The 11642-nt window shown below is 40.4% G+C and overlaps 1 pseudogene; it reads left to right on the top strand.

Moving 5' to 3' along the window:
- Positions 1-302: 302 nt before the first annotated feature.
- Positions 303-2141, top strand: LOC102286804 (elongation factor 1-alpha 1 pseudogene; annotated as a pseudogene).
- Positions 2142-11642: the final 9501 nt, after the last annotated feature.

The raw sequence follows: 11642 nt of genomic DNA, 5'->3' as shown, positions 1-11642 counted from the left end.
AAGCCACTGCAATGAGAAGCCCACACACGTACCTAGAGAGTAGCCCCCACGTCCTGCAACTAGAGAAAGCCCACGTGCAGCAATAAGACTCACCACAGCCAAAAAAATAAAAATAAATAAATAAATCTTAAAAAAAAAACAAGTGGTGTTGGCAAAACTGAATATCCATACCCAAGAAGAGGAGGTTGGACCTTTACATCACCTACAACAATGGACTCAAAATGGATTCAAGACCTAAGTGGAAGAGTAAAACTATAAAACTCAAAATATTACAATATAGGAGAGAATCTTCATGCCATTATACCTGGCAATAATTATTTGGATATGATGTCAGAAATACAGGCAACAAAAGAGAAAATAGATAAATTGGACTTCATCACAATTAAAAACTTGAGCTTTTTTACAACGGGTTTGCTGCCAGGACACATGTGTCGTGAAAACCACCATTAAACCTAAGCAAAAATGGGAAAGGAAAAGACCCATATCAACATCGTTGTCATTGGGCATGTAGATTCAGGAAAGTCCACCACGACTGGCCATCGGATCTACAAATGTGGCGGGATCGACAACAGAACAGTTGAAAAGTTCAAGAAGGAGGCTGCCGAGATGGGAAAGCGCTCCTTGAAATATGCCTGGGTCTTGGACAAACTTAAAGCCCAACGTGAGCATGGTATCACCACTGATATCTCCCTGTGGAAGTTTGAGACCAGCAAGTACTATGTTACCATCATTGATGCCCCAGGACACAGAGACTTCATCAAAAACATGATCACAGGCGCATCCCAGGCTGACTGTGCTGTCCTGATTGTTGCTGCTGGTGCTGGCGAATTTTAAGCCGGTATCTGCAAGAACGCACAGACCCGTGAGCATGCCCTTCTGGCTTACACTCTGGGTGTGAAACAACTAATTGTTGGAGTTAACAAAATGGATTCCACTGAGCCACCCTACAGCCAGAAGAGATACGAGGAAATTGTTAAGGAAGTCAGCACCTACATTAAGAAAATCGGCTACAACCCCGACACAGTAGCATCTGTGCCAGTTTCTGGATGGGGTGGTGACAACGTGCTGGAGCCAAGTGCTAACACGTCGTGGTTCAAGGGACGGAAAGCCACCCGAAAGGACGGCAGTGCCAGTGGAACCACCCTGCTTGAAGCTCTGGATTGCATCCTGCCAGCAACTCGCCCAGCTGACAAACCCTTGCATTTCCCCTTCCAGGATGTCTGTAAAATCAGTGGTATTGGTACTGTCCCTGTGGGTCGTGTGGAGACTGGTGTTCTCAAACCTGGCATGGTGGTCACCTTTGCTCCAGTCAATGTGGCAACTGAAGTGAAGTCTGTAGAAATGCACCATGAAGCACTGAGTGAAGCCCTTCCTGGGGATAATGTGGGCTTCAATGTCAAGAATGTGTCTGTCAAAGATGTTCGCTGTGGCAATGTGGCTGGTGTCAGCAAAAATGACCCACCAATGGAAGCAGCTGGCTTCACAGCTCGGGCGCTTATTTTGAACCATCCGGGCCAAATCAGTGCTGGATATGCACCTGTGCTGGATTGTCACACAGCTCACATTGCCTGCAAGTTTGCTGAGTTGAACGAGAAGACTGATCATCGTTCTGGGAGAAAGCTGGAAGATGGCCCTAAATTCTTGAAATCTGGTGATGCTGCCATCATTGATATGGTTCCTGGCAAGCCCATGTGTGTCGAGAGCTTCTCTGACTGTCCTCCCCTGGGCCATTTTGCTGTGCGTGATATGAGACAGACAGTCGCTGTGGTGTCAAAGCAGTGGACAAGAAGGCACCTGGAGCTGGCAAGGTCACCAAGTCTGCCCAGAAAGCTCAGAAGGCTAAATGAATACTATCCCCAATAACTGCCACCTCAGTCTTAATCAGCAGTGAAAGAACGATCTCAGACAGTTTGTCTCAATTGGCCATTTAAGTTTAATAGTAAAAGACCGGTTAATGACAACAATGCATCGTAAAACCTTCAGAAAGAAAGGAGAATGTTTTTGTGGACCCTATGTTTTGTGTGTGGCAGTTTAAGTTATTAGTTTTTAAAATCACTACTTTTTAATGAAAACAACTTGACCAAAAATCTGTTACAAAATTTGAGACCCATTAAAAAAAGTTCAGTGAGAAACCTGTGTCTTCTTTTGGTCAACATTGTAACTCCCTATAGTACTACTTTGGTAAGAGTTGCTCATAACCTATTTCTGGTGAAACAATTTTTGATTTATAGGTTTGTATTTCTAGGGTGGAGCTCAAGGTTTGTTAACCTTGTGTTGAGAACGCATCTGTTTTAATCACATCTTAAGCATTGGTGCAACACTTTCTAAGTTAGGACAGATGAGCAAAGAGTAACTGTGTTTTATATGTAAGCTAGTTTGTAAGGTCCGGAGAAGGCGATGGCACCCCACTCCAGTACTCTTGCCTGGAAAATCCCATGGACGGAGGAGCCTGTTAGGCTGCAATCCATGGGGTCGCTAAGAGTCAGACACGACTGAGAGACTTCACTTTCACTTTTCACTTTCATGCATTGGAGAAGGAAATGGCAGCCCACTCCAGTGTTCTTGCCTGGAGAATCCCAGGGACGGGGGAGCCTGGTGGGCTGCCGTCTATGGGGTCGCACAGAGTTGGACACGGCTGAGGTGACTTAGCTTAGCATAGCATAATTTATAAGGTCAGATTCTATGGTATAAGAGCTCCCATTGCATATAAAATTTTGTATGGTTACATAAATAATGAGTAAATCTATGTCATTTAGTTTCCCAGTTATGAGGATGTGCATTCACATTTATAATATTAAATAGTTAATCTAAAATGTGAGGCTTAAACAGTATTGAGTACTGCCCTGCTGGAGTTAATTGTATACAGATTCTAGGAAATTAAAAGATGCCAGAAGCTAAAAAAAAAAAAAAAAAATTAAAAAATGTAATTCATCAAAGGATGAAAAGGTGGCCTGTGGAATGAGAGAAAATATTTGCAAATCATATATCTAATGAAGAATTAGTATCTGGAATATATAAAGAGCTCCCATAATTCAGTAAAACCCCCAAAGACCCACCGAAAAATGGGCAAAGGACTTCAATAGGCATTTCTCCAAAGAAGATATGTAAATGACTCATAAGCACATGAAAAGATGCTCAACATCACTAATCATTGTGAGTCACTCAGTCCCTCAGTCGTGGCCGACCCTTTGTTAGCCCATGCTCTGTAGCCCTCCAGGCTCCTCTGTCCATGGAATTCTCCAGGCAAGAACACTGGAGTGGGGAGCCATTCCCTTCTCCAAGGGATCTTCCTGACCAAGGGATCAAACCTGGATCTCCTGCATTGCAGGCAGATTCTATTACTGTTTGAGCCACCAGGGAAGCCCCCAGTCATTAGGAAAATGCAAATAAAAACTATAATGAGATTGCAGTGTCACTTCATTATCACCCCCATTAAGATAGATATTATGAAAAAAAAAAAAAACCACTAAAAATCCCCAGAAAATAACAAGTGTTGGTGGAGATGTGGAGAAATTGGAACCTTTGTGCATTGATAGTGGGGATGTAAAATGGTGCAGCTGCTATGGAAAATACTATGGCATTTTCTAAAAATATCAAGTATAGAATTAGCATATGATCCAGTAATTCCATTTCTGGATATATACCCAAGAGAATTGAAAGCAGGGACACAAGCAGATACTTGTATACTCATTTTCCAAGAAATCTATTCATGATAACCAAAAGGTAGAAGCAATGTAAGCACCCACTGATGGATTAATGAATAATCAAAATGTGATATATATATATATCACATTTTGATTATATATATATTTGATTATATATATATATAATGGAATATTATTCAACCTTAAAAAGGAAGGAAATTCTGACACATGCTACAACATGGATGAACTTTGAAGACATTATGCTAAGCAAAGAGAGTCACAAAAGGACAAATATTGTATGATTCCACTTATATGCAATACTTAGAATACAAGTTCATACAGATAGAAAGAAGTATGGTGGTTTCCAAGGACTAAGGGGAGAGGAGGAATAGGAGTTATTGTTTAATGATAACAATTTTGGGAGGATGAAAATGTTCTAGAGATGAATAGTGGTGAAGGTTGCACAACAATATGAATGTACTTAATGCCACTGAATTATATACCTTTAGAAATGGTAAATTATATGTAATATATGAGTTACCTGGAGAAGGCAATGGCACCCCACTCCAGTACTCTTGCCTGGAAAATCCCATGGATGGAGGAGCCTGGTAGGCTGCAGTCCATGGGGTCGCTAAGAGTCAGACACGACTGAGCGACTTCACTTTCACTTTTCACTTTCATGCATTGGAGAAGGACATGGCAACCCGCTCCAGTGCTCTTGCCTGGAGAATCCCAGGGATGGTGGAGCCTGATGGGCTGCCGTCTGTGGGGTAGCACAAGGTCAGACATGACTGAAGCAACTTAGCAACAGCAGCAGCAGATATGAGTTACCACAAAAAGTATAATAACTAAATGAAAAATTCATTAGAGGGGCTTAGCAGCAGATTCTAGATGGCAGGAAAAAGAATCATTGAACTCAAATATAAATTCATAGAAATTACCCAATCTGAAGTTTTTTTTTTAACTGAAAACAATAATCGGTGGTCAAAGACCTGTGGGAGAACATCCTACAGACATTAGACATACAACATGTGTCTAATGGTTGTATCCAAAGGGGAGTTGAGAGAATAAGGGGCAGAACTTTTTTTAAATAATGGGCATAAACTTCCCAAATCTGATGAAAACATGAATCTATATATCCAAGAATGCAACAAACCTTAAGTAAGATTAATACAAAGAGATCCACTCTTAGACACATCCTAGTCTAGTGTTCAAAGACAAAGAGAAAATCTGAAAGTAGCAAGAGAAAAATGACCCCACATAAAGAGAGCATTAATTAATACAACTGTTGGCTGAATCTCATCCAAAACAAGGGAGAAAACAGTGGGTTGACATATGCAGCGTGCTGAATGAAGAATTCTATATCCAGCAAAACTGTCCTTCAAAAACGAAACCAAAATAAAGACAATACTAGGTAAAAACAGGAAGCATTGCTATGCTCTGTTATAAGATAGACTAAAGGAAATAATTTAGGCTGAAAGGAAATGATACCAGAAAATGACCCAAATCCATAGCTAAAAATGAGGAGCACCAGAATTTGTGCATACGTGGGTTAATATGAAAGACTGTATTTTTCCTTCTTTTCTTAACTATCCTAAAAACCACAAGATTATAACACTGTATTACTATGTGATATATATGATAAAAACTTTGTGAGAAAATTGTGAATGATGTAAAAAAAATAAGAACCAGTATTTCTAGGAAGGGACAGAAAACCGTTCAAGACAGTGTGCAACAATTATAATTTCACAACTACTAAATGCTCAAACTACCGCACAATTGCTCTTATCTCACACACTAGTAAAGTAATGCTCAAAATTCTCCAAGCCAGGCTTCAGCAATACGTGAACCGTGAACTTCCTGATGTTCAAGCTGGTTTTAGAAAAGGCAGAGGAACCAGAGATCAAATTGCCAATATCCACTGGATCATGGAAACAGCAAGAGAGTTCCAGAAAAACATCTATTTCTGCTTTACTGACTATGACAAAGCCTTTGACTATGTGGATCACAATAAACTGTGGAAAATTCTTCAAGAGCTGGGAATACCAGACCGCCTGACCTGCCTCTTGAGAAATCTGTATGCAGGTCAGGAAGCAACAGTTAGAACTGGACATGGAACAACAGACTGGTTCCAAATAGGAAAAGGAGTACGTCAAGGCTGTATATTGTCACCCTGCTTATTTAAGTTCTATGCAGAGTACATCATGAGAAACGCTGGACTGCAGGAAACACAAGCTGGAATCAAGATTGCCAGGAGAAATATCAATAACCTCAGATATGCAGATGACACCACCCTTATGGCAGAAAGTGAAGAGGAACTCAAAAGCCTCTTGATGAAAGTGAAAGTGGAGAGTGAAAAAGTTGGCTTAAAGCTCAACATTCAGAAAACGAAGATCATGGCATCCGGTCCCATCACTTCCTGGGAAATAGATGGGGAAACAGCGTCAGACTTTATTTTTTGGGCTCCAAAATCACTGGAGATGGTGACTGCAGCCATGAAATTAAAAGACGCTTACTCCTTGGAAGGAAAGTTATGACCAACCTAGATAGCATATTCAAAAGCAGACATTACTTTGCCAACAAAGGTCCGTCTAGTCAAGGCTATGCTTTTTCCTGTGGTCATGTATGGATGTGAGAGTTGGACTGTGAAGAAGGCTGAGCGCCAAAGAATCGATGCTTTTGAACTGTGGTGTTGGAGAAGACTCTTGAGAGTCCCTTGGACTGCAAGGAGATCCAACCAGTCCATTCTGAAGGAGATCAGCCCTGGGATTTCTTTGGAAGGAATGATGCTGAAGCTGAAACTCCAGTACTTTGGCCACCTGATGCGAAGAGTTGACTCATTGGAAAAGACTCTGATGGTGGGAGGGATTGGGGGCAGGAGGAGAAGGGGACGACAGAGGATGAGATGGCTGGATGGCATCACTGACTCGATGGACATGAGTCTGAGTGAACTCCAGGAGTTGGTGATGGACAGGGAGGCCTGGTGTTCTGCGATTCATGGGGTCGCAAAGGGTCAGACACGGCTGAGCGACAGAACTGAACTGAACTGAAAGCCCTCATGCCCTAGAGCCTGTGCCCCTCAACAAGAATTGTTGTTGTTCACTCAGTCATGTCCAACTTTTGCTACCCCAGGGACTGCAGCACACCAGGTTTCCCTGTCCTTCACCATCTTCTGGAGTTGAAACCACCGTAATGAGAAGCCAGCACACTGAAACTAGAGAAGGCCTGTACACAGCAATGAAGACCCAGCTAAAAATAAATAAATATTTAATTAAAAAAGATAGGGGCAGCCAAGAAACCACCCTAGTCAAGATTAAAGGACCAGAGAAGCGTATCAAGACTAGGAAATGACTACCTGAGATTGTTGCTGTTCACTTGCTCAGTCTTGTCCTACTCTGCGACCCCATGGACTGCAGCACACCAGGCTTCCCTGTTCTTCACCATCTCCAGGAGCTTACTCAAACTCATGTCCATTGATTTGGTGATGCCATCCAACCATCTCATCCTCTGTCATCCCCTTCTCCTTGTGCCTTCCATCTTTCCCAGCATCAGGGTCTTTTCCAATGAGTCGGCTCTTCACATCAGGTGGCCAAAGTATTGGAGCTTCAGGTTCAGCATCAGTCCTTCCAATGAATATTCAGGGTTGATTTCCTTTAGGACGGACTGTAGTCCATCTCCTTTTGATCTCCTTGTAGTCCAAGGGACTCTCTTAAAGGGACCAGAGAAGTTTATCAAGATTAGGAAATGGTCACCTGAGATTAATAAGGCTACGAGGCTCCTCCATCCATGGGATTGTAGATTGAGACTGTAAACCCTGCTTACACCCTAATCTTGTTACAGAGCCCACCTCTGAACCACTGTTATAAAACCCTTCATCATATCCTCTGGGGTTGAGACATAGCAGAAGCCTCCCTTGCCGGGCAAAGCAATGAAGTTATCCTTTTCTACTTCATCTAAAACTCTGTCTCCAGGATTTGATTCAGGACCAGTGATAGAGAGGCCAAGCTTTCGGTAACAAAACCCTCTGACACTAGCAAGTAGGTCTGGCTCAGTCTCCTGTGGGGTCACTGCTCCTTTCCCCCGGGTCCTGGTGTGCACAGGAGTTTGTGTGTGCCCTCCAAGAGTGGAGTCTCTGTTTCCTCCAGTCCTGTGTAAGTCTTGTAATCAAATCCCACTGACCTTCAAAGTCACATTCTCTGGGGATTCCTACTCCTCCTGCCATCTCACTGTGGCTTCTCCTTTGTTTTTGGAAGTGTGGTATCTCTTTTGGTGGGTTCCAGCGTCTTCCTGTTAATGGTTGTTTAGCAGCTGTGATTTCACTGCTCCCATGAGAAGAGGTGGGTACGTGTCCTTCTACTCTGCCGTCTTGAACCAATCTCTCAATTTTTGAGCTACTACTGTATAATCTGTGTCCCAGGATTAAAAGTCATTAACGGTGATGAAACCAGATAAAGTGTAAAACTTGCCATCTTCTACAACTTACTACACATATTTCTTGAACATCATTTTACTTAACACACAAATTACTTGTTTATCTATAGTTCATAAAAGCAATTTATTTAAAAACCACACAAAAATTCTTTCAAAAAATGTCACTTGGAGCATTAAAATAAATAACAATAGTAATGTATAATGATCTAATGCTATTATAACCACATACATATATACATGCATACATTAGGGAGGAGGAAAACTTGCAATAGAATGCCGACCATTGAAGTCAGAAAGAATGATGGAGTTAGAAGGCTACCATTTAGTAGATTATACAGTGAAAATTGATTTGGGCAGGAGTCATCCTCAAAAGCTAAAACTTGTTGGTAAAGGTTTGATGAGGAACAGAACATGCAGATAGTTTCAAAATACTTGTTAATGGAAAATGAAGAAATAGTAATGTCATGGTACAGAAACTTAGACACCCCCTTAAACAGCTGAACAGGTGGTCAACATTACTGTCACTAGTAATGGTACAGAGAGACATCATGCCCCTCCCCTGCCATAAGAGGAACACAATATCATTTCTATACTCTCCTTGCCAAGAGTACCTGATTCCAGTTTAATCATGAGGAAACATTATATTCCAATTTGGGGGCATTTCACGAAACAGCTTTTAAAAAATGTCAAGGTTATAAACTAGAAACTTTTAGAAACTGTTCCAGATTAAAGAGAATTAAAGAGACATTACATAATTTGATGTATGATACTGGTTAGGTCCCTGGACCAGAAAAAAATTTCCAGCTTATTGAGGTATCATTGACAAATTAAATTTCAGCTATTTAAAGTGTGCAGTGTGATGATTTATGTGTGCATTGTGAATGAGTTGCCCTCCCCATGAAGTTAACACATCTGTCCCCTCATATATTTACCCTCTTATTTTTGGTGAAAAAATTTTAGTTTTACTGTTTTGGCAGATTTCAATTATACAATATAATATTATCAACTATAGTCACCATGTTATACATTAGATCCCCGGACCTTATCATATTAAAAATGGCAGTTTGCGTACACTTTTACCAACCTCTGCTTATATTCCCCACCCCACACCTCCCAGCCCCTGGCAATCACTTTTCTACTCTCTGTTTCCATGAGATCGACCGCCCCCCAACCCCCAGATTCCTGATATAAGTAATACCATATAGTATTTCTCTTTGTCTATCTGGCTTATTTCACTTAGCATGACGCCTTCTAGTTATACCTATGTTGCTGCAAATGACAGGATTTCTTTATCCCATTATGTAAGTAAATACCACATTTTCTATCTTTTTTTTTAAACTTTTTATTTTGATTTGGAGTACAGCTGATTAACAATGTTGTGATAGTTTCAGGTGAACAGCAAAGGGACTCAGCCATACACATACATGTATCCATTCTTCCCCAAACTCCCCTCCCATCCAGGCTGCTACATAACTTTGTACTCAGTTTCATGTTCTATATAGTAGGTGTTTGTTGGTTATCCATTTTAAATATAACAGTGTGTACATGTCCATCCCAAACTCCCTAACTATCCCTTCCCCCTAGCAATGATAAGTTTGTTCTCTAATATACCACATTTTCTTTACTCATTTATCCAAAAAATTATTTACTACAAAGTACATTATGGGACAATTGGTGAAATATAAATAAGATCTGGAGATTAAAATATCGTATCAGTGTTAACTTCCTGATTTTGATAATTATACTATGGTTAAGGAAGAGACTATCCTTATTCTTGTGACATAAACACTTAAGTATTTAGGGATCAAGAGGTATCATGCCTATATAATTTACTTCAAATGGTTCATAAAAACAATGTGTTTATATTGTTTTCAATTGTTCAGTCACTAAGTCCTGTCCAACTATCCCACCCCATGGACTGCTGCATGCCAGACTTCCCTGTCCCTCACTATCTCCCGGAGTTTGCCCAAGTTCATGTCCATTGAATTAGTGATGCCATCCAGCCATCTCATCCTCTGTAACCCTCTTCTCCTTTTGCCTTCAGTCTTTCTCACAGAAAGGGTCAGGGTCTTTTCCAGTAAGTCGGCTCTTTGCATCAGTGGCCAACATATTGGAATTTAGTTTCAGAATCAGTCCTTCCAATGAATAGTCAGGGTTGATTTCCTGTAGGATTGACTGGTTTGATTTCCTTGCAGTCTAAGGGACTATCACATCTTCTCTAGCACCACAGTTCGAAAGCGTCAGTTCTGCACTCAACCTTCCTTACACTCCGACTCTCACATCTGTACATGACTACTGGAAAAACCATAGCTTTGATTATAGGGACTTTTTTGGCAAAGTGCTGTCTCTGCTTTTTAATACGCTGTCTAGGTGTGGCATACCTTTCCTTTCAAGGAATAAGTGTCTTTTAATTTCATGGCTGCAGGCACCGTTAGCAGTGATTTTGGAGCCCAAGAAAATAAAATCTGCCACTGCTTCCACTTTTTTCCCTTATATTTGCCATGAAGTGATGGGACCAGATACCATGATCTTAGTCTTTTTATTGTTGAATTTCAAGCCAGCTATTTTTCACAAAGCCAGTTTAAAATGAAATGTCAAGGAAAAGTAATTGATGATGACAGCCTTGTATTATATTGTTTTACTTGAATTATCCAATGTGTTAGAACACAAATGGTGTGTGTGCATGTGTAAAAATGAATGTGAACTGAAGTGTAATGTAAGCAAAATTGAAAGAGCATCTTACATTTTCCCAGCCTAAAAGGGCATCTAAGCAAGATGCGGCTCTCAATGTCACCAGCTTCCTCTTTTTGTATCCTGTACTCATACTGATGTCATCAAGGAAGAATTCTTATCTTGTGAGTCCTTTTGGAAACTACAAAGGCTATGAACATTTTGAAAAAAGTAAACATATTGTTTACCAAATAAAACTTTTGGGAAGAAAACTTTGTATTCTGCACAGACGGAGCCCCTGAGATGCTTGGTAAAGCATCTCATTTTACTACTTTCATAAGAAGGGAAACTCTTCACATCACTCATTATCTTTCTACTTAGACAAGCACTGGCAAAAAAATTTTTCTAACAGCCCTCAAAAAGAGGTTTTGTCAATAGTCATAAATGCCATCAACTTTATCAGAGGCAGATCTTTGAGTCAAATGCATTTAAAATTTTTTTGTAAAGAGATGAGAGCAAAATATAAATTCCTTCTGTACCACATGGAAGTTTGCTGGTTTTCATAAAGATATGCCTTCAAGCACATTTTCAAACTAAGGGCAGAAGTTTTACTGGAACAGAAAGTTTAAAAACAAAGAAGGAAAAGAAAATCCACTCTTGGGACATTATGAGAGTTTTGCTTTTCATGTATGGCTTACCTGACATATACTTTTGATCATGTGAATGAGTTAAACCTTTCAATTCAATGTTATGAGGTCAATGTTATAAATGCTTCCTAAAAAATTAAAAAAACATTTTCAGTTAAGTGATTAATAAGGAAGAAACTGGAAGATATGCTTTTCTAAGACGGAGTTGTAATATACAATTCTGTCAAATTTCTTTGGAAAGAGAAATCTG

Source organism: Bos mutus, chromosome 23, assembly GCF_027580195.1.
Source record: "Bos mutus isolate GX-2022 chromosome 23, NWIPB_WYAK_1.1, whole genome shotgun sequence".
Lineage (NCBI taxonomy): Eukaryota > Metazoa > Chordata > Mammalia > Artiodactyla > Bovidae > Bos > Bos mutus.
This window is presented reverse-complemented; position numbering and strand designations above follow the sequence as displayed.